The sequence below is a fragment of the Ornithorhynchus anatinus genome, chromosome X2, assembly GCF_004115215.2.
Source record: "Ornithorhynchus anatinus isolate Pmale09 chromosome X2, mOrnAna1.pri.v4, whole genome shotgun sequence".
NCBI lineage: Eukaryota > Metazoa > Chordata > Mammalia > Monotremata > Ornithorhynchidae > Ornithorhynchus > Ornithorhynchus anatinus.
Window position 1 is genome coordinate 3,563,064 of NC_041750.1, and position 18,955 is coordinate 3,582,018.

An 18,955-nucleotide genomic window follows, 5' to 3' on the forward strand; every position below is an offset into this window, starting at 1 on the left:
CGGATGAGACCCCACGACCCCGGCGCCTGCCGCGTAGTAGGCGCTTCACGACCTCCGCAAGTTGTTGTTCTTGGGAAAGGGGGAGGCGGGATAATAATAACGTGGTTATTTGTTAAGCGCTTACTCTGTGCAGAGCACTGTTCTAAGCGCCGGAGGAGATACGGGGTCATGAGGTCGTCCCCCGTGAGGCTCCCAGTCTTCATCCCCATTTTCCAGATGAGGTCGCTGAGGCCCCGAGAAGGGAAGCGACTGGCCCCCAGCGGGGATTCGAACCCACGACCTCTGACTCCCGAGGCGCGCGGCGGGGTCCCAAGTGGAGGGGGAGGACCGGGGCCGGGCCCCTCCCCCTTCGGCTACCCTGACTCACATGGGATGTCACGGGCAGGTCCTGCCCTGTGTGAGTGTGTGTGTGTGTGTGTGTGTGACGGAGAGAGGAGTGTGAGTGTGAGTGTGTGAGCGGCAGCACTGAGAGGAAAGGAAGCCGGGGGTGGGAGAAGGGAGGGGAGGGCAGGGGAGGGGTCTCTCTCTCTCTCTCTCTCTTTTTATTTCCTTTCTCTCTTTACTCACCAGCACAACGAGCATCTCTCGGCCTGCGCGGAAGGCAGGGCCAGTCCGGCCGTCACACCAGCCCCCGCCCCCCGCCCCAGGTAAAAGCCCCCCCGCAGGCCGGACCCCCCGCCCGAGGTCGGCTGCAGGACCCTCGGACGGACCCCCTCCCCCCCAGCTAGGTCACCTCCCCCCGGGGAGCCCTCCCCCAGGGAGGGAGGGGCGGTTTGGGGGCAGGGGGCGTCCTTCGGTGGGGAAACAAGGGGGACCAACCCGGTGTCTGGAGGGATCGAAGGGGTTTGGTCTGGGGGTGGGGGGGACACGATCGATCGATCGATCATCGATCGATTGTATTTGTCAAGCGCTTACGATGTGCCAGACACTGTTCTGAGCGCCGGGATCAATCACTGACCGTTATGGTATTTGTCAGGCGCTTACGATGTGCCAGACACTGTTCTGAGCGCCGGGATCAATTAGTAACCATCACGGTATTTGTCAAGCGCTTACGATGTGCCAGACACTGTTCTGAGCGCCGGGATCAGTTTAGTAACGATTACGGTATTTGTCAAGCGCTTACGATGTGCTAAACACTATTCTGAGCGCCGGGAATCAATCACTAACCATTACGGTATTTGTCAAGCGCTTACGATGTGCCAGACACTGTTCTGAGCGCCGGGATCAGTTCAGTAACGATTACGGTATTTGTCAAGCGCTTACGATGTGCTAAACACTGTTCTGAGCGCCGGGAATCAATCACTAACCATTACGGTATTTGTCAAGCGCTTACGATGTGCCAGACACTGTTCTGAGCGCCGGGATCAGTTCAGTAACGATTACGGTATTTGTCAAGCGCTTACAATGTGCTAAACACTGTTCTGAGCGCCGGGAATCAATCACTAACCATTACGGTATTTGTCAAGCGCTTACAATGTGCCAAACACTGTTCTGAGCGCCGGGATCAGTTCAGTAACGATTACGGTATTTGTCAAGCGCTTACAGTGTGCTAAACACTGTTCTGAGCGCCGGGAATCAATCACTAACCATTACGGTATTTGTCAAGCGCTTACAATGTGCCAAACGCTGTTCTGAGCGCTGGGCGTGATCCGAGGTGATCGGGTCGTCCCACGTGGGGCTCACAGTCTTCATCCTCCTTTGACGGTGAGGCCCAGAGAAGAGAAGTGGCTTGCCCAAGGTCACAGACAAGTGGCGGGGGCGGGATTAGAACCCACGTCCTCTGACTCCCAAGGCCGGGCTCTGACCACTGAACCAGGCGGCTCCTCCCGGGAGCGTTCTGATAGTAACAGTGATGGGTAAGCGCTTAGTAGGTGCCGGGGAGTGTACTAAGCGCTGGGGTGGATACAAAAAAGAGGCGCCGGAGACGCTCTCCAGCGGTCCAACCCGGCCCGGGACCCTCGGTGGGAGCGGGGACCCATTCATGCCAACCGTATTGGTCGAGCACCTACTATTTGCAGAGCACTGTACTAAACGCCCGCCGGGGTAGCTCCCCCAACACACAACAATAATAATCATGGTGGGATTCGTTAAACTCTATTATTGTCATCATCTTCATTGTCGTTATTGTTTATTATTGCTATTATTTATGGCACTGAGCACTTATTATTGTGGTATTTGTTAAGCGCTTACTATGTGTCAGACACCGTACTAAGCGCTGGCTTAGACGGGGCACAGTCCCTGCCCCACAAGGGGCTCCCGGTCTAATGAGGAGGGAGAGCGGTATCTTCCAACTCTTTTATATTGCACTGTCCCGTGCACCCAGTAAGTGCTCAATAAAGAAAACTGACTGATTAGGTGCTTACTACGTGCCAAGCGTTGTACAGAGAGCTGGGGTAGATTCAAGACAATCGGGTCCTACATGGGACTCACAGTCTAAGTAAGAGGGAGAACAGGTTTTGAATCCCCTTTTTTTTAATGGTATTTGTCCAGTAATAATAATGTTGGTATTTGTTAAGCGCTTACTATGTGCAGAGCACTGTTCTAAGCGCTGGGGGAGAGACAGCGTGATCGGGTTGTCCCACGTGAGGCTCACAGTTTACATCCCCATTTTACAGATGAGGGAACTGAGGCCCAGAGGAGTGAAGTGACTCGCCCACCGTCACCCAGCTGACAGGTGGCAGAGCCGGGATTCGGACCCACGAACTCTGACTCCCAAGCCCAGACTCTTTCCACTGAGTCACGCTGCAGTACTTACTATGTGCCAGGCACTGTACTGAGCGCTGGGGTAGATACAAAGTAATTGGGTTGGACGCAGACCCTCTCCCAAATAATAATATTAATAATGTTGGTATTTGTTAAGCGCTTACTATGTGCAGAGCACTGTTCTGAGCGCTGGGGGAGATACAGGGTAAACAGGTTGGCCCACTCGAGGCTCACAGTTAATCCCCATTTTCTGGATGAGGAAACTGAGGCACAGAGGGCTCGCAGTCTTAATCCCCATTTTACAGATGAGGTAACTGAGGTCCACAGAAGTGAAGTGTATTTATTTGAATCCTTTCGATGCCTGTTTCCTTGTTTCGTTTTGCTCTCTGTCTCCATGTTTTAGACTGTGAGCCCGTTGTTGGGCAGGGATGGTCTCTATCTGTGGCCGAATTGTACATTCCAAGCGCTTAGTACAGTGCTCTGCACACAGTAAGCGCTCAATAAATACGATTGAATGAATGAATGAACTTGCCCAAAGTCACACAGCAGACAGACGCCAGAGCCGGGATTAGAACCCAGGTCCTTCTGACTCCCAGGTCCGGGCTCTAACCCACTAGGCCACGCTGCTTCTCGTATTTTTTTAAAAAAACCAAAACGCACTCACTGACGGTGAAATTTACCTGTGAGCATGTGTGGAGTTGGAAAAACCCAGCGGTTTGGGTTTCTGTTGGATTTTTTTGATACCAGGTATGATAAGAACAGCTTTAGCTTGCAGCGGGACAGAGTGTGGGTGGATTTAAGCATTTCCCAGATAAGCTCACTGTGATCCGGGAATGTGTCTGCTAATTCTGTGGTAGCCTACTCTCCCAAGCGCTTAGTACAGAGCTCCGCACATAAGAAGAGCTCGATAGACAGCGTGGCTCAGTGGAAAGAGCCCGGGCTTGGGAGCCAGAGGTCGTGGGTTCGAATCCCGGCTCTGCCACCTGTCAGCTGGGTGACGGTGGGCGAGTCACTTTACTCCTCTGGGCCTCAGTTCCCTCATCTGTAAAATGGGGATGTAAACTGTGAGCCTCACGTGGGACAACCCGATCACGCTGTCTCTCCCCCAGCGCTTAGAACAGTGCTCTGCACATAGTAAGCGCTTAACAAATATCAACATTATTAACATTATGAAACACCATGGATTGATTGATTGATTCTGGTCAGTGACGCCTAGTTGAAAGAGCATGAGCCGGGGAGCCAGGAGGCCTGGATTCTAAGTCTTTGTTCTGCCTCCAGCCTCGCTTAACTTCTCTGGGTCTCAGTTTCCCCCTCTGCATAATGGGGCTAAGACGCACGCTCTCCCTCCCTCCTGAACTGTGACCCCCGTGAAGCTCCTTGTGGGCAGGGAATGTGTCTTTTTATTGTTATATTGTACTTTCCCAAGCACTTAGTACAGTGTCTGGCCCATAGTGAGCGCTTTACAAATGCCACTATTATCATTACAGGGCTCTGCACGCCGTAAGCGCTCAGTACATACGACGGACCGAATGAACGTGTGGGACGGAGACCGTGTCCGATCGGTTTATCTTGTATCGGCCTCGGCTCTTAGCACGACGCGTGACCTGTTGTCGGCCCGGAATAAGGGCCAAAGACCATTATTATTCAGAAAGTCTTTGGACTCGAAGCCAAGGGAAGTTCCATCAATCAATTGTATTTATTGAGCGCCCACTGTGTGCAGAGCACTGTACTGAGCACTTGAAAGAGTACAACAGAACAACAGACACATTCTCTGTCCACAACGAGTTTACAATCTAGAGGGGGACGTGGTAGAGAGTCTGGCCCTAGAAATGTGCAGAAATAAAGCCGGGCACGTCTTCGAGCTGGGTTAGTCGTTTATCTGCTTGGAGGTAGGGAGCTGGACCAGGTGACCTCTAAAATTTACAAGCTAAACCGTATTGGATGATCCAGCCCTGCCCCTGCTTGGATAATGGGAAGCGGTGTGGCCTAGCGGAAAGAGCCCGGGCCTGGGAGTCGGAGGACCTGGGTTCTCATCCCGGCTCTGCCACTCATCTGCTGTGTGACCTTGGGCAAATCACGTCACTTCTCTGTGCCTCGCTTCTCCTGTTCTCTCTCTTACTTAGACGGGGACTGCGTTCGATCCGATTCGCTTGTATCTGCCCCATTTGGCAAAACAGAAAGGCTTTGGGGCTAGAATGCCGTCCGTCGCTCCCAGCAGAGGGGAGAGGCCCAGAGAGATCCGGAGAGAGCCAGGGAGAGGAAAAGAGAGATGACGGAAGGAGAGAGAGGGAAAGAGAGAAACAGACTGGGGGAGGGAGAGAGAGACGATGAAAGAGAGATAGAGAAACACAGAGAGAGGGAGAGATGACGGGAGAGAGAAACGGGGAGGGGGATAGAGAGAGACAGACAGACAGAAGGTGAGAGAGAAGGGGAAAGAAAGAGAAATTTGGAGAGGGAAAGAGAGAGACAGAAGGTGAAAGACAGAGACACGCAGAGAGACGGAAAGAGAGATGACTACTTGTTTTGTTTTGTTCTGTTTTGTTCTGCCGTCTGTCTCCCCCATTTAGACTGCGAGCCCGTTCTTGGGCAGGGATTGTCTCTATCTGTTGCCAAATTGTACATTCCAAGCGCTTAGGACAGTGTTCTGCACGTAGTAAGTGCTCAATATATACGATTGAATGGATGAATGAATGACAGAAGGAGAGAGAGAGAAAAATGCGGGGGGCGGGGGGGAGAGAGAAACGAGGTGAGAGGGAAGGGGAGAGAGTGAGATTTAGAGAAGGAAAGAGAGAGATAGAAGGTGAGAGACACAAAGAGAGGGAAAGGGAGATGACAGGAGAGGGAAAGAGAAATAGGGAGGGGGAGAGAGACAGAAGATGAGAGAGAAGGGGAGAGAAAGAGAGATAGAGAGAAGGAAAGAGAGACAGAAGGTGAAAGAGAGACAGAGACGGAGAGAGGGAAGGAGAAACAGAGAGGGGGAGAGAGACACAGATGATGAGAGAAAGATATAAAGAAGGAAAGAGAGATACAGAAGGTGAAAGAAAAAGGGAGATAAAGAGAGGGAAAGAGAAAGGGAGAGACAGAGAATTAACATCTCTCTCAGCGTTGACCTCTTGCTCACCTCCTCCCCCTTCCTTGGACCTCTCTCCTTCATCACTTAGAGCTGGCCACCTTTGTTCAAAGCGCTTCCAAAATCACATCTCCTCCAGGAAGCCTCCCTTATCTGCAGTTTATTTTAGCGCCTGTCTGCCTCACTAGCCTGTAAGCTCTTTGAGGCCGGGCACCATGCCTAATAACTCTATTACCTTCTCCCGAGTGCTTAGTGAGGTGTTCTGTACTCCCTGGTCTTTAAGCTTCTTGAGGGCAGGGACCGTGTTCGTTAACTCTATTGCATTTTCCCAAGAGTTTAGTACAGTGCTCAGCAACGCAGTAGGTGATCAATAAATGCCGATGATGAGAGGGGTAGAATCAGAGTGTGTGGGAGAGACAGAGAGAGACGAGAGAGAGAGATAGCGAGGGTGAAGTCTAGACTACGTGGGAGGGGGAGAAGATTGGCGGAGCTTAAAATAATAACAAATTTTTTTTATTTTTATGATTAAGTGCCGTCGAGTCATTTCCGATTCCTATCCTTGGATAGACTTTCTCCAGAACGTCCTGTCCTCTGCCATCATCCGCAACCTTTCTAAAGGTTCTTCCGTTATCGTCATTCCGGTCTCTGTCCATCTAGCTGCCGGTCTGCCTCTTCCACGTTTTCCCTGGACTTTTCCTAGCATTAGCGTCTTCTCCAGAGAATTAGTCCTCCCGATTGTGTGTCCAAAATACGCTCATCTAAGTCGAGTCATTTGGCCTTCCAAAGACCACTTTGGTGTAATCTGCTCCAAAATCCATCTGGTTTTTTTTGCACGGTATTTGCAAACACCTTGTCCAACACCACATTTCAAAAGAATCGATGTTCTTTCTATCCTGAGCAACAACAATAATAATAATAACTGTAGTATTTATTAAGGGCTTACTGTGTGCTGGGCCCTGTACTAAGTGTTAGGGTGGATACAAATGAATCAAGTTGGTCACAGTCCCCGTCCCACAGGGGGCTCCCCATTTTCCAGATGAGGTAACTGAGGCCCAGGGGAAGTGAAGTGACTCGCCCGAGGTCACACAGCGGACAGGTGGCGGAGCCGGGATTAGAACCCAGGTCCTCCTGACTCCCCGGCCCGTGTTCTAGGCACTAGGCCTCTCTGCTTCCCTCGTTTAAGGGTGCTAGTGGATTTTCTCCATCCGCTCATCTTAGCTGTGTTCCAGCAGCCTTAAAGTTGTAGTCTTCCCCGGGGGGCTTCTGCTCTTTTGAGTCTTAGCCCATTTCCGCTGGGGTGGTCTTAGCCAGCCCCCGCCTCAGCCCCGGCCCCCGCTGTGGTCACCACCGGCACCATCTAGAACGGAAGTGGTCTCTCCTTCCGTTCAGGGGGCTGCACGGAGAGGAGCGGGGACCTCAAGAATCAAAATTTTTATTTCCCTCTTCCTGTTGCGTCAAACCTTTTCTACCCGGGCCTTCTGAGAGGGGGCCTGAACGGTTCCTGGGTAATGCAGTGATTATTATTATTAGTACTAGTAATAATCACGATGAAGCGCTTACTATGTGTCCGGCACCGCACTAAGTGCTGGGGAAGACGCAAGCAAAGCAGATTGGACACAGATCCTGTCCTGTGTGGGGCTCAGCGTCTCAATCTCCACTTTACAGGTAACAGAGAAGTAAAGTGACTTGCCCGAGGTCACACAGCAGACAAGTGGCCGAGCCGGGATTAGAATCCATGACCTTCTGACTCCCAGGCCTGTGCTCTATCCACTACGCCATAAACATTCATCCATGCGATCGTATTTACTGAGCGCTAGAGCGCTTAGTAATAATAGCAGTATTAATAATGATAATAATGACAGCCGAAGTATTTGTTAAACGCTTACTATGTGCCAAGCCCTGGGGTGGGCAGAAGATAAGCAGGATGGATACAGCCCCTTCCTTGCCTCGGGAAGCAGCTTGGTCCAGTGGAAAGAGCCTGGGCCCGGGAATTCTATTCCCGGCTCCGCCGCTTGTCTGCTGAGTGACCTTGGGCCAGTCACTTCACTTCTCTGGGCCTCATTTCCCTCATCTGTTAAATGGGGATGAAGACTGTGAGTCCCATGTGGGACACGGACTGCGTCCAACCCGAAGATCCTGTACCTGTCCCAGTTCTTAGTACAGCACCCGGCCTATAAAACGGTAGTATCTGTTAAGCGCTTACTCTGTGCAAAGCACTGTTCTAAGCGCTGGGGGATACAAGGTGATCAGGTTGTCCCACGTGGGGCTCACAGTCTTAATCCCCATTTTACGCATGAGGGAACCGAGGCACAGAGAAGTGAAGCGCTTTGCCCAAAGTCACACAGCTGGCAAGCGGCGGAGCCGGGATTAGAACCCAAGACCTCGGACTCCCAAGCCCGGGCTCTTTCCACTGAGCCACGCCGAGTACGCTTTTAATGAATAGCATTATAAAAAAACCCGAGAGAATCAATCAGTGGAATTTACTGAGCGTTCACTGAATGCGGATGGGAGGGGAACAGGTACGGAATCCCCGTCTGACAGATGAGGAAACTGAAGTACCGAGAAATGACTCGCCCAAGCTCACGCAGCAGGCAAGAGGCAGAGTCAGGATTAAAAGCCACATCCTCTGAATCCCAAGCCCGATCGCCTTCCACAAGACCAAGCTGTTTCTGAGAGCCATTTCCGCTCTTATCACATCCAACCATCTTCGGGAGTAAAGCCAAAGTTACAGAGAAGCTGTGGCTGTTACAGAGAAACTGGAGGAAACCGTGTTATTGCTGCTGCAAGAATCGTGTCTAATAATAACTGTGCTATTGAGTAAGTGCTTACTATGTGGCGGGCTCTTGGGGAAATACTAGATGATCAGCCCGGAACCCATCCTTACTCAATAGGGGTAAGCAGCGTGGCTCAGCGGAAAGAGCACGGGCTCTAGGAGTCAGAGGGCCTGGGTTCTAATCCCGGCTCTGCCGCTTGTCAGCTGGGTGACTTTGGGCAAGTCACTTAGCTTCTCTGTGCCTCATCTGGAAAATGGGGATTAAGACTGTGAGCCCCGCGTGGGACAACCCGATGACCCTGTATCCACCCCAGCGCTTAGGACAGTGCTCGGCACATAGGAAGCGCTTAGACGAATGCCAACGTTCTTATTATTAATATGGGGGCTCACACTCTAAGGGGGAAGGAGAACAGCCATTTAAGCTCCATTTTACAGATGGGGAAACTGAGGCCCAGAGAAGTGACTTGTCCAAGACCGCCCAACAGGCAAGCGGCAGAGCAGGGATTAGAATCCGGGTCTCCCGACTCCCAGGCCCGGGCTCTTTCCACACAAGGTCTTTGCAGTCTCGGGCGTTAAAAGGTAGGAGAAGCAGGCAGAGGAGAAAGGTGAGCAGAGAAAGACCACCGCTAAGAGAATGGTCTACTTGAACATCCAGATAAGGAGAGGGGAGACCAAGTCCACGGGGCAACCTTGGGCTCGTCACTTCCCCGGGCCTCAGTTTCCCCATCTGTAAAAATGGGGGTTCCATACCCGATCTTCCTCCTGCTTGGACTCAGCCCCATGTGGGACAGGGGCTGCGTCCTGCCTGAGTAAGCTGAAGCAGCGTGATTTAGCGGATGGAGCACCAGCTCGGGAGTGGGAAGGTCACGGGTTCTAATCCCACCTCGGCCACTTGTCTACTGGGTGACCTCGGCCAGGTCACTTCACTTCTCTGGGCCTCGGTTACCTCATCCGTAAAATGGGGATCGAGACTGCGAGCCCCATGTGGGGCAGGGACTGTGGCCGACCCGATTGGCCTGTTTCCACCCCAGTGCTCAGCACAGTGCCTGGCACATAGTAAGCACTTAACAAATCCCGCGATTATTATTCTTATTAACTCGTATCTCTCCCAGTGCTCAGAACGGTGCTTGGCGCCTAGCGAGCCCTTAACAAATATAATAATGACGATGATGATGGTGATGATGAGAAGCAGCGTGGCTCAGTGGAAAGAGCCCGGGCTTGGGAGTCAGAGGTCATGGGTTCGAACTCCGACTCTGCCACTTGTCAGCTGCGTGACTGTGGGCCAGTCACTTCACTTCTCTGTGCCTCAGTGACCTCATCTGTAAAACGGGGATTAAGACTGTGAGCCTCACGCGGGACTAGCCGATCACCCTGTATTATCCCAGCGCTTAGAACAGTGCTCTGCACGTAGTAAACGCTTAACAGATACCAACATTATGAATAATAGAAGGGAAAGCGAGGGCGAGACAGCGGAGGCTTCATGAGGAGGTGGGGGTTTTGATGGAAAGAAAGGATGCGTTTTGTCAAAGCGAAGGAGGAGGAGGGAGGGCATTCCAAGACTGGGGAATTGGAATGTCGGAAAGATAACTCAGAGGCAGGAATGAGGAGGACTGGGGAATGGAAATGGGAAGGGAGAGAGTGAGGAAGGGAGAGCGAGTGGGAGGGAGAGGGAAATTAAAAATATTTACAAGGGGGTGAGCTTTGAGGGGGCAGGAAAGAAGCTCGGTTCAGTTCCTAGACTGTAAGCTCTTTAAGGGCGGGGATCATGTCTGCTAACTTCTGCACTCCCCCAAGTGCTTAGTACAGTGCTCAGCACTGTAGTCCGTCAGCTTCTCGAGGGCAAGGATGGCATCTACCAACTCTTGAACTGTACTCTCCCAAATGGCTAGCACAGTGCTCTGCCCACGGTAAATGCTCAACAGCAGCGAGGCTTAGTGGAAAGAGCCCGGGCCTGGGAGTCAGAGATCGTGGGTTCTAATCCTGACTCCGCCACTTGTCTGCTGTGTGGCCTTGGGCAAGTCAGGTAACTTCTCTGTGTTTCAGGTACCTCATCTGTAAAATGGGGATGGAGACTGTGAGCCCCACGTGGGGCAACATAAAAAAAATAAATTGTGGTATTTGTTAAGCGCTTACTATGTGCGAAGCACTGTTCTAAGCGCTGGGGGATACAAAGTGATCAGGTTGTCCCACGTGGGGCTCAGAGATTTAATCCCCATTTGACAGATGAGGTCACTGAGGCAGAGAGAAGTTAAGTGACTCGCCACGTGATTATCTTGTATTTACCCCAGCGCTTAGCACAGTGCTTGGCACACGGCAGGCCCTTAACAAATACCATCATTATTATTATTATTATTTAAAAACATTGGGAAGCAGTGCGGTTTAATGGATAGATCCTGGGCCTGGGAGTCAGAAGGATCTGGGTTCTAATTCCGACTGCCGCCCCATGTCTACTGTGGCCTTGGGCAAATCACTTCACTTCTCTGTGCCTCAGTTACGGCATCTATAAAATCTGAGGGTGAGTCAGTCCCATGTGGGACAGGGACTGTGTTCAACCTGATTAACTTGAATCTATACCAGCGCTTAGGCTAATGCTTGGCACATAGTAAATGCCTAACAAATACCATCGTCATCATCATCATCATTCCCGATCCTGGGAATACCACCCCTAAGGGGCACAGTTTAGTGGACTCGTCTGCTGCGTGACCTTGGGCAAGTCACTTCACATCTCCGAGCCTCAGTTACCTCATCTGTAAAATGGGGTTCCAGAATGTGATCCCCACGTGGCACAGGGACCGTGCCCAGCCCGATTTGCTTATACAGTGGGCACATAGTAAGCGCTTAACAAATACCATTATTATTATTAATGGTTCTGGGTCATGCTGGGAGTTCTCGGGAAAGACACTCGGATAAACATCATGGTTCACATAAATAATTCACGCATCCCCTGGGCCTGGTAGCATTTAGGAGAAAAAAGCCACTCAGAAATGACCTCCCTCCTTCGGGTCACAGTGACCGAGGTCTGCGGAAAGGGGCCTCTCGAGGGGAGGGCTAAGGGGGTAACAGTGCCAGAAGCCCCGCACTAAGGTAGCCCCTAACACGCCCACTGAACGGGACTCCGGAGAAGGGGGGTGATCAGCCGGGGAACGTGAAGTCTCAGACGTGTGATGCCCCGAGCCCCCCCACGTCCTCCAGCCCCGCCGACGGACACCCAGTCGGCAGCTTCCGCCACTTGTCTATTATGTGACCTCGGGCCAGTCACTTCACTTCTCTGGGCCTCGGTTACCTCATCTGGAAAAGGGGGATTGAGGCGGAGAGCCCCGCGTGGGACAGGGACCGCGTCTCGCCGGATTTGCTCGTATCCACCCTAGCGCTGGGTCCAGTGCTCGGCACATAGTGAACGCTTAAACAGGTACCACAATTATTTCAGTGTCTCAGAATTAGCGGACAAGGTCCCTGCCCATAAGGGGGATTACAGTCTGGGGGGGGGGGGTAGAAAAGCTTGGTCTTCTCTTTCAAGATGCCCCCTGACACCTAGATCGGCCACCTCCACCCCAAACCCAGCCCAGAAAACCAATGGACTGATTCCAACCACGTCCCCCTCCCCCACCTCCCCCCAGCTCCAGATAACCCCATTCTGGTTATCGTTATTTGGTCACCCTGGCTTGGACAAGAGAGAAAGGGACATCCTTTCTCTGTCCAACCCCATAACGACACAGACCCCATTCATTCGATTCATTCAGTCGTATTTGTTGAGCGCTTACACTAAGCGCTTAGCACCCCAAAGGGCGGGAGTTCTGCAGTCGTAGGATTCTGCGCTCTCCTACAGCGGGTGCCCTTCTTGGGTTTTCAGTCTCTGCGTCTTTTCTGAGCCCGAGAGGCTAAGCGGTGTGGCCTAGTGGAAAGAGCCCGGGCCTGGAAGTCTGAGGACCTGGCTTCTCGCCCCAGCTCCGCCACTTGCCTGCTACGTGACCTTGGGCTAGTCACTCGTCTTCTCGGTATCCTCATCGGCAAAATAGGTATTCAAAGCCTGTCTTCCCTCCCTCTTCTATCACAAGCTCCATGGTAGGACGGGGCTGTGTCCGACCCGATTATCTTGTGTCTGCTCCAGCGTTTAGCACAGTACTCGGCGTGTAGTAAGCGCTTAACAAATCCCTTAGGGATTATCAATTCTGCAGGCTAGGTTTTCCTAGCCCAATCATTCCTCCTGCCTCCGTCCCCTCAGCTGGCCCGGATTCGCCCTTCCTTATATCTTCTCTCCAGCTTAAATAATAATAACGGCAACTGTTAAACGCTTACTAGGTTTTCAGTACTGTTCTAAACTCTGGGGTGGATACAAGCTAATCAGGTTGGACAGAGCCCCTATCTCCCATAATAATAATAATGATGGTATTTGTTAAGCGCTTACTATGTGCCAAGCACGGTTGCACGGGGCTCAGTCTTAAACCCCATTTTACAGATGAGGTAACTGAGGAACGGAGAAGTGAAGTGACTTGTCCCAGGTCACCCTGCAGACAGTTTCCTGCAGCTTCTCTCTTTCCGGGGGTGGGAGGGGGTGTCCCTTTCTCTCTCGTCCACCCCAGGGTGACCAAACCATTCCACCAGCTCCAAGCGTTGCCTTTTCTTGGGGATCCCCTCAGAGGAGCCGGAGTAATCCCATGGGCCCTGATCCGTTTACCCAAGAGCCCTCGTGACTCGGTGCACTTATGCAAAGAAGGGGCTTTCTGGAGGAGTCTGTTAACTATTCTCTTTGGCCACCAGCCAACCTCCTGCTAACTCGTTTCTTCTAGCCTTCTCTCCCCGCCTCGGCCCTCAACGCCCACGCCAACCCGGGTCTCAGATGTTTACTCCCCTATGACACTTGCTTTGCCACCCAAGCGGTAAATCAGCGTTATGTGTTCATTCAATTTCTCGCCCCTCTGTGGCCGGGGATTTCAGGCGGATTACGTCGCTCGCTGCTGCTGTTCCTTGACCTTTTCAAGAGCGGAGTCCCTTCTCCTTCCCCGGATGCCATCCCTCCGTCCAGCCAGACACAAGGGTCTTCAGTGGTACTTTGGCGGCGTTCAGAGCACGGTACTAAACGCTTGGGAGAGTTCAATGGAGGAAGCAGACACAATCCCTGCCCTCAAGGAGCTTCCAGTCTATCAGTCAGTGAATCAGCCGGTCGTATTCGTCTGTACTAAGGGCTTGGGAAAGCCCAGTACTAGAGAGTTGGAAAACGCGATCCCTGCCCACAGAGAGTCTACAGAGAGAGACAGATATTGAAATAAAGCAGGGGTAGGAGAAACACTAGAGCATAAAAATTTTGGCATAAGCACTGTGGAACTGGGTGAGCATCAACGTGGTGAAGGGATACATAGCCAAGTTTATAATCAAGGGGAGGGCGGACAGGAGAAATCAAGAGCTCGGTCAGGGAAGGCTTCTTGGAGGAGATGGGCTTTTAGGAAAGTTTTGAAGCTGGAGAGAACGGTGGACTGTCAGATATGAAGGGAGAGAGGATCCAGGAAGAATGTCAACAAGGAGGTGGTGTCAGTTTGGCTCAGATCAAGGTCCAGAGAGTAGGTTGGTGTTAGAGCGGTGGAGTGTCTGCGTTGGGTTGAGGTAGAAGATCGGTGGAGTTAGTTGGAGGAAGTGAGCCGAATGAGTGCTTTTTTAATGGCATCTGTTCTGTGCTTACTATGTGCCAAGCGCCCTGCTAAGCAGTGGGGTTGATACGTGCTAATCAGGTTGGACACAGTCCCTGAGCTCACAGTCTTAATCCCCCTTTTACAGATGAGGGAACTGAGGCCCAGAGAAGTGAAGCGACTTGCCCAAGGTCACACGGCAGATAAGTGGCAGAGCCCAGATTAGAACCCGGGTCTTTCTGATCCCCAGGACCGGACTCTATCCCCCGGGCCACGCTGCTTCTCATGTGGCATCACCTGCCTGACACATCACGTTTGTCTCTAACTTGTGGGTGGTCAAAAAGGGGTCTGGTGTGTTCAGATGATGTCACTGGTCCCTGTAGGCCACGCCCCAAGGGCGGTTGGGGCTTTTAGTTCCAATCTTCAGCACAGAGACTTGCACATCCTCAGTCGGTCCCCTTAACCCCCTAAAAGCTCCAAACGATGTGGTCATGACCCCTCCTCGCCCCCTCTAATTTCCCTACGGAGCCTGTACGGGACTCCAGGAGGACAATTAAGAGCAAGATTATTTACATAAGTAGCCCCCAATTATTACCCATTACCCTTTTTTTCTTCCGAAAGAGATGCAGTAACAGCACAGATTTCCCCAGAGAAGAGCACTCTCTTCACTTTGGGGGCATTAAGAGGAATCAGCTGTCTTGGCCGTGGTTACTGAGTACGTTTAAAATGCTCCGAGTTTTTTAGAAGACCTGGGTTCTGATCCCAGCCCCGCCTCGGGTCTGCTGGGTGACTTTGGGGAAGACATTCAATCTCGAAGGGGCAGCGTGGCCTAGTGGAAAGAGTCCGGGCCTGGGAATCAGGGGAGCTGGGTTCTATTCCCAGCTCCGCCGCTTGTCTGCTGTGTGATTTTGGGCAAGTCACTTCACTTCTCTGGACCTCAGTTATCTCATCTATAATGGCGATCAAGGCTATAAAGCCCACTGGGAGACATGGACCGTGTCCAATCTGATTAGCTGGTATCTACCTACTGCAGCGCTTAGTACAGTTCTGGCCCAGTGAAAGCATTTAACAAATACCATTAAAAAAGAAAAAAAAAAACACTCTTCGGACTTCAGTTTTCCCGTCTGTAAAATGGGCCCAAGATCCCTACTCTTCTCACTTCTTAGGCTCGGGCAGGGCACAATCTGATTATATCTACTCCATCCTTCGGAAGAAAGCTTTGGCATATAGGAAACTCTGGACAACATAAAAAAAGGCAATATCATTATGAAGTCTCAGTTTAAGAAGAAGACAGTTCAACAGTGAATACCAAATTATTCATTAGGAGTGGAAATCTAGTCGGTTTTGATTATTAGCTTCACCCTCTAAACTATAAACTCCTTATGGACAGGGAGCTTGTCTACCTACTCTGTCGTCTTGGAGTCTCCCAAGCGCTTAGTTTAGTGCTCTGCACATAGTAAGCATTCAGTAAATACCACTGATTGATAGACTGATGTTTTAAGTGCTTACTGTGTATCAGACACTGTACTAAGCACTGGGGTTGATGCAAGATAGTCACGTTGGACACAGTCCTTGTCCCACATGAGGCTCACAGTCTTAATCCCCATTTTACAAGTGAGGCGACTAAGGCACAGAGAAGTTAAGTGACTTGCCTGCGGTCCCACAGCAGACAAATGGCGGAGCCGGGATTAGAACCCGGGTTTTGTTTTTTATTTTTTAATGGTATTTTTTAAGCACTTACTATGTGTCAGGCACCGTACTAAGTTGATAGAAGGTAATCAGGTTGGACGCAGTCAGTCTCCCACATGGAACTCACAGTCTTAATGCCCTTTTTGCAGCTAAAGTAACTGAGGCACAGAGAAGTAAAGTGATTTACCCAAGGTCACACAGCAGACAAGGGCCAGAGCTGGGATTAGGCCCCAGATCTTCTGACTTCCAGGACTTTGCTCTACCCATTAGGCCATGCTGCTTCTTGTTAAGAGACTGGGGGAAATAAAGCCTGTGGTTTGCAGTGAAACCATCAGATAAAGTTCTCTGGAGCTCCATCGGCGGTCTCGAGAAATCAGGGTGGATCTCCTAGATTTGAAATGCAGAGCCTGCCAGATTGAAGGGGGTGTGAGTGTTGAAAAGGGAAATCTCCTCTCCACACTGTCAGAACTCTAACAGTCCAGCCAGCACTGCCTGGCCCTGGCCAGTTCCATCGGGTTTTCTCCCATTGCCAGTGGACGCTGAACCAGGAAACTCACTTGAAATCGGAAAACGGCTCACTTGACCCCCCAGATGAGAAGGGCCTGGGTTCAGTCAATCTCATTCAGATGGCTGAAGGGAACCGGGGGACTGTCCAAGCCCACTCAAACCCAACTGAATATGAACTTGATGCTGGGCTGATCCAGACCCCAAAACCTGTAGAGCTGCTTTTAAGGGTGCTGGGTTTGAGACGCTGTGAAGCCAAAACACTCTTGAAAAATGCACACATGACCCCCCATTAAACTCTGGGTGACTGAATACTGGTGTGTTCCTGTTTGACCCCTCTCACTTTGCCCCCAGAATACACCACTCCCACAACCACAGTTCTTCAAGCAGTTGTATTTTTTTTTTAAATTTCTTGATTTTTACCCCTCAGCCATTCCTGTGAGAATCTTCTCTGGAATTTGTGAATTTGGGGTGTTGAAACGTTAATCATTCAGGTGTGAAACAGGCAATAAAGAGGTTGGGGTGGGGTTTTTTTGGTATTGCTGTGCTCTCGTGGGTGCTTAGTAGCTCCCTGATACCTGGCCTGGGGGAGGAGGGAGGACCCCCATTATTTTCAGGACCCCCAACCCTCACCAAGCAGTGGCATCAGCACTAGACCAGAATGGGAGTGAGATAGCCCTGATCTGAAACCACCTGTGGGCCTGAGATCGTCAGGTTTTAATAGGTGTGAAAACTTCCTTCTTCACAATAGGCCCGGAGTCCCTGAGACATGAGACCCCAAGTGCCAGAAAACTTGATAACACTCGGGAACAAAACTGAAAACTGAAGTAGCGTACCCAGTGACTAGAGCTCAGAGCTGGGAGTCAGGAGGCCTGGCTTCTAATCCTGACTCCGCCACTTGCCCTGGGTAAGTCACAACCTCTCTGGACCTCAGTTTCCCCAACAGTAAAATGGGGATCCAACACCTGCTCCCTCTTAGACTGTCCCATGAGGGACAGGGATTGTACTCTGTCCACTGCAGTGCTTGACACTTTTTTTTATGGTATAGGTAAAGGTCTTACTATAAGCCAGGCACTGTACTAAGCGCTGGGGAAGATTGGACACAGTCCCTGTCTCACATAGTATTCACAGTCCTCATCACCGTTGGACAGATGAGGCCCAGAGAAGTGAAGTGACTTGCCCAAGGTCAGCCGGCAGACAAGTGGTGGAGCTGGAATTAGAGCCCACATCCTTCTGACTCCCAGCCCCATGCTCTACCCACTAGACCACGCTGCTTCTCGGTAATAGGTGCTTAGCAAATACTATTATTATTTTTAGTCTTATTAACTTTACCAAGGGTCAGGTAGTCGGAGCTAAAAACCAGCGTGTAACTACACAAACCAACTCTGAGCCAGGAACTCTCCAAATCAGCCTCTGCTTGACTAAACGCTCATCCCCAAGAAAGTGTATGGAGGTTACAAGGCTCTGGGGACTTGAGATATTTCGAAGGGAAGATGTGTCTAAAGAACATAAGGACAGATCAAACGCCATGTGCATATTAAAGTTGGACTGGGTTTGAGCAGTGGCCATGATGGAATAGGTTTTGGAAGCTCGTCCCCCAAAAGCATTGGGTAACCCTTGATGAAAGGGAGCTGGTGGCGTTTGGGTTGTGGAATGGTTTGTGGTGAGGGCTGGGGAGAATTTGTCTGCTGTTTGGAAAGTGAAATGGAAACTCAGTTTCTCAACGTGAGGAGGAAATGCTTCGTTAGTGAATCTCGGGACACCGACTGCTCAACTCTCTGAAGAAGGTTTTGTTTTGAAAAACGTACCCAGTGGGGGCAAGCATCCAAAAACATTTCTTGTGGGCGAGACTTCGGCGGCGAGATAGACGAGTCGAGTTTCAGAGAGCGGGTTGACAATAGAGGAGTGAAGTTTGCATCTATCCCTAGCGCTTAGTACAGTGATTGGCAGATAGTAAGCACTGACAAACACCACAGTTGTTCCCATGAGAAAGGCTCCCTTGTTCAAAAGGGTCCTTACTGTCTTATCTCTGCCACGCCAGTGCGCTAATAAATCAATCTTTGATTTCCAGTTCCAGGTGCAGTTCGTCCTGCGACGGTGTAGATATATTCCCCCCATTCCCCGTCACGCCCCCCCATGCTGTGATCTTCCAAGCTTTCCAAGTTTCCTCCTCTGGGGCCTCCTTCCCCGGTTTTCTATCGGGGCGCGACTCGGCCGAAGAAAGAGGCGACTCCCTCCCCTACTCTGCGGGGACCCTGAAGCCGGCTCTGCCTTCCATTTCCAAGACGGAATCGAGGATGGGGTTAGGCCAATGCTCAGATGTTTAGTCCGGTGTTTCTCACGCAGGAAGCGCTCGATGAATCCCACTGATTGATTGACAAGAGAGGACCTGGCTCAGTTGCATGGCAGGGTCTCCAGGGGCCCGCCCGAGGCCTGAACGCCAACCGAGGGGATTGATTGAGTACCGGTGCCTGGAGGAGGGTCCCGAGACCCCCGCCCTCAACCGGCAGCTCCTTTATTTATTTTTAAGCGCTTACTATGTGCCAGGCACCGTTCTAAGTGCTGGGGTAGATCCAAGCTAATTAGGTTGGGCCC

At 51.3% G+C, this 18,955-nt stretch overlaps 1 long non-coding RNA gene across 1 annotated transcript; it reads left to right on the forward strand.

Moving 5' to 3' along the window:
* Positions 1 to 531: 531 nt before the first annotated feature.
* LOC120638109 lies at positions 532 to 18,947 on the forward strand. Its single transcript, XR_005659594.1, has 3 exons — positions 532 to 647; positions 13,482 to 13,616; positions 18,432 to 18,947. It is a non-coding gene; the product is annotated as an uncharacterized LOC120638109 (long non-coding RNA).
* The last annotated feature ends 8 nt before the right edge of the window (positions 18,948 to 18,955 follow it).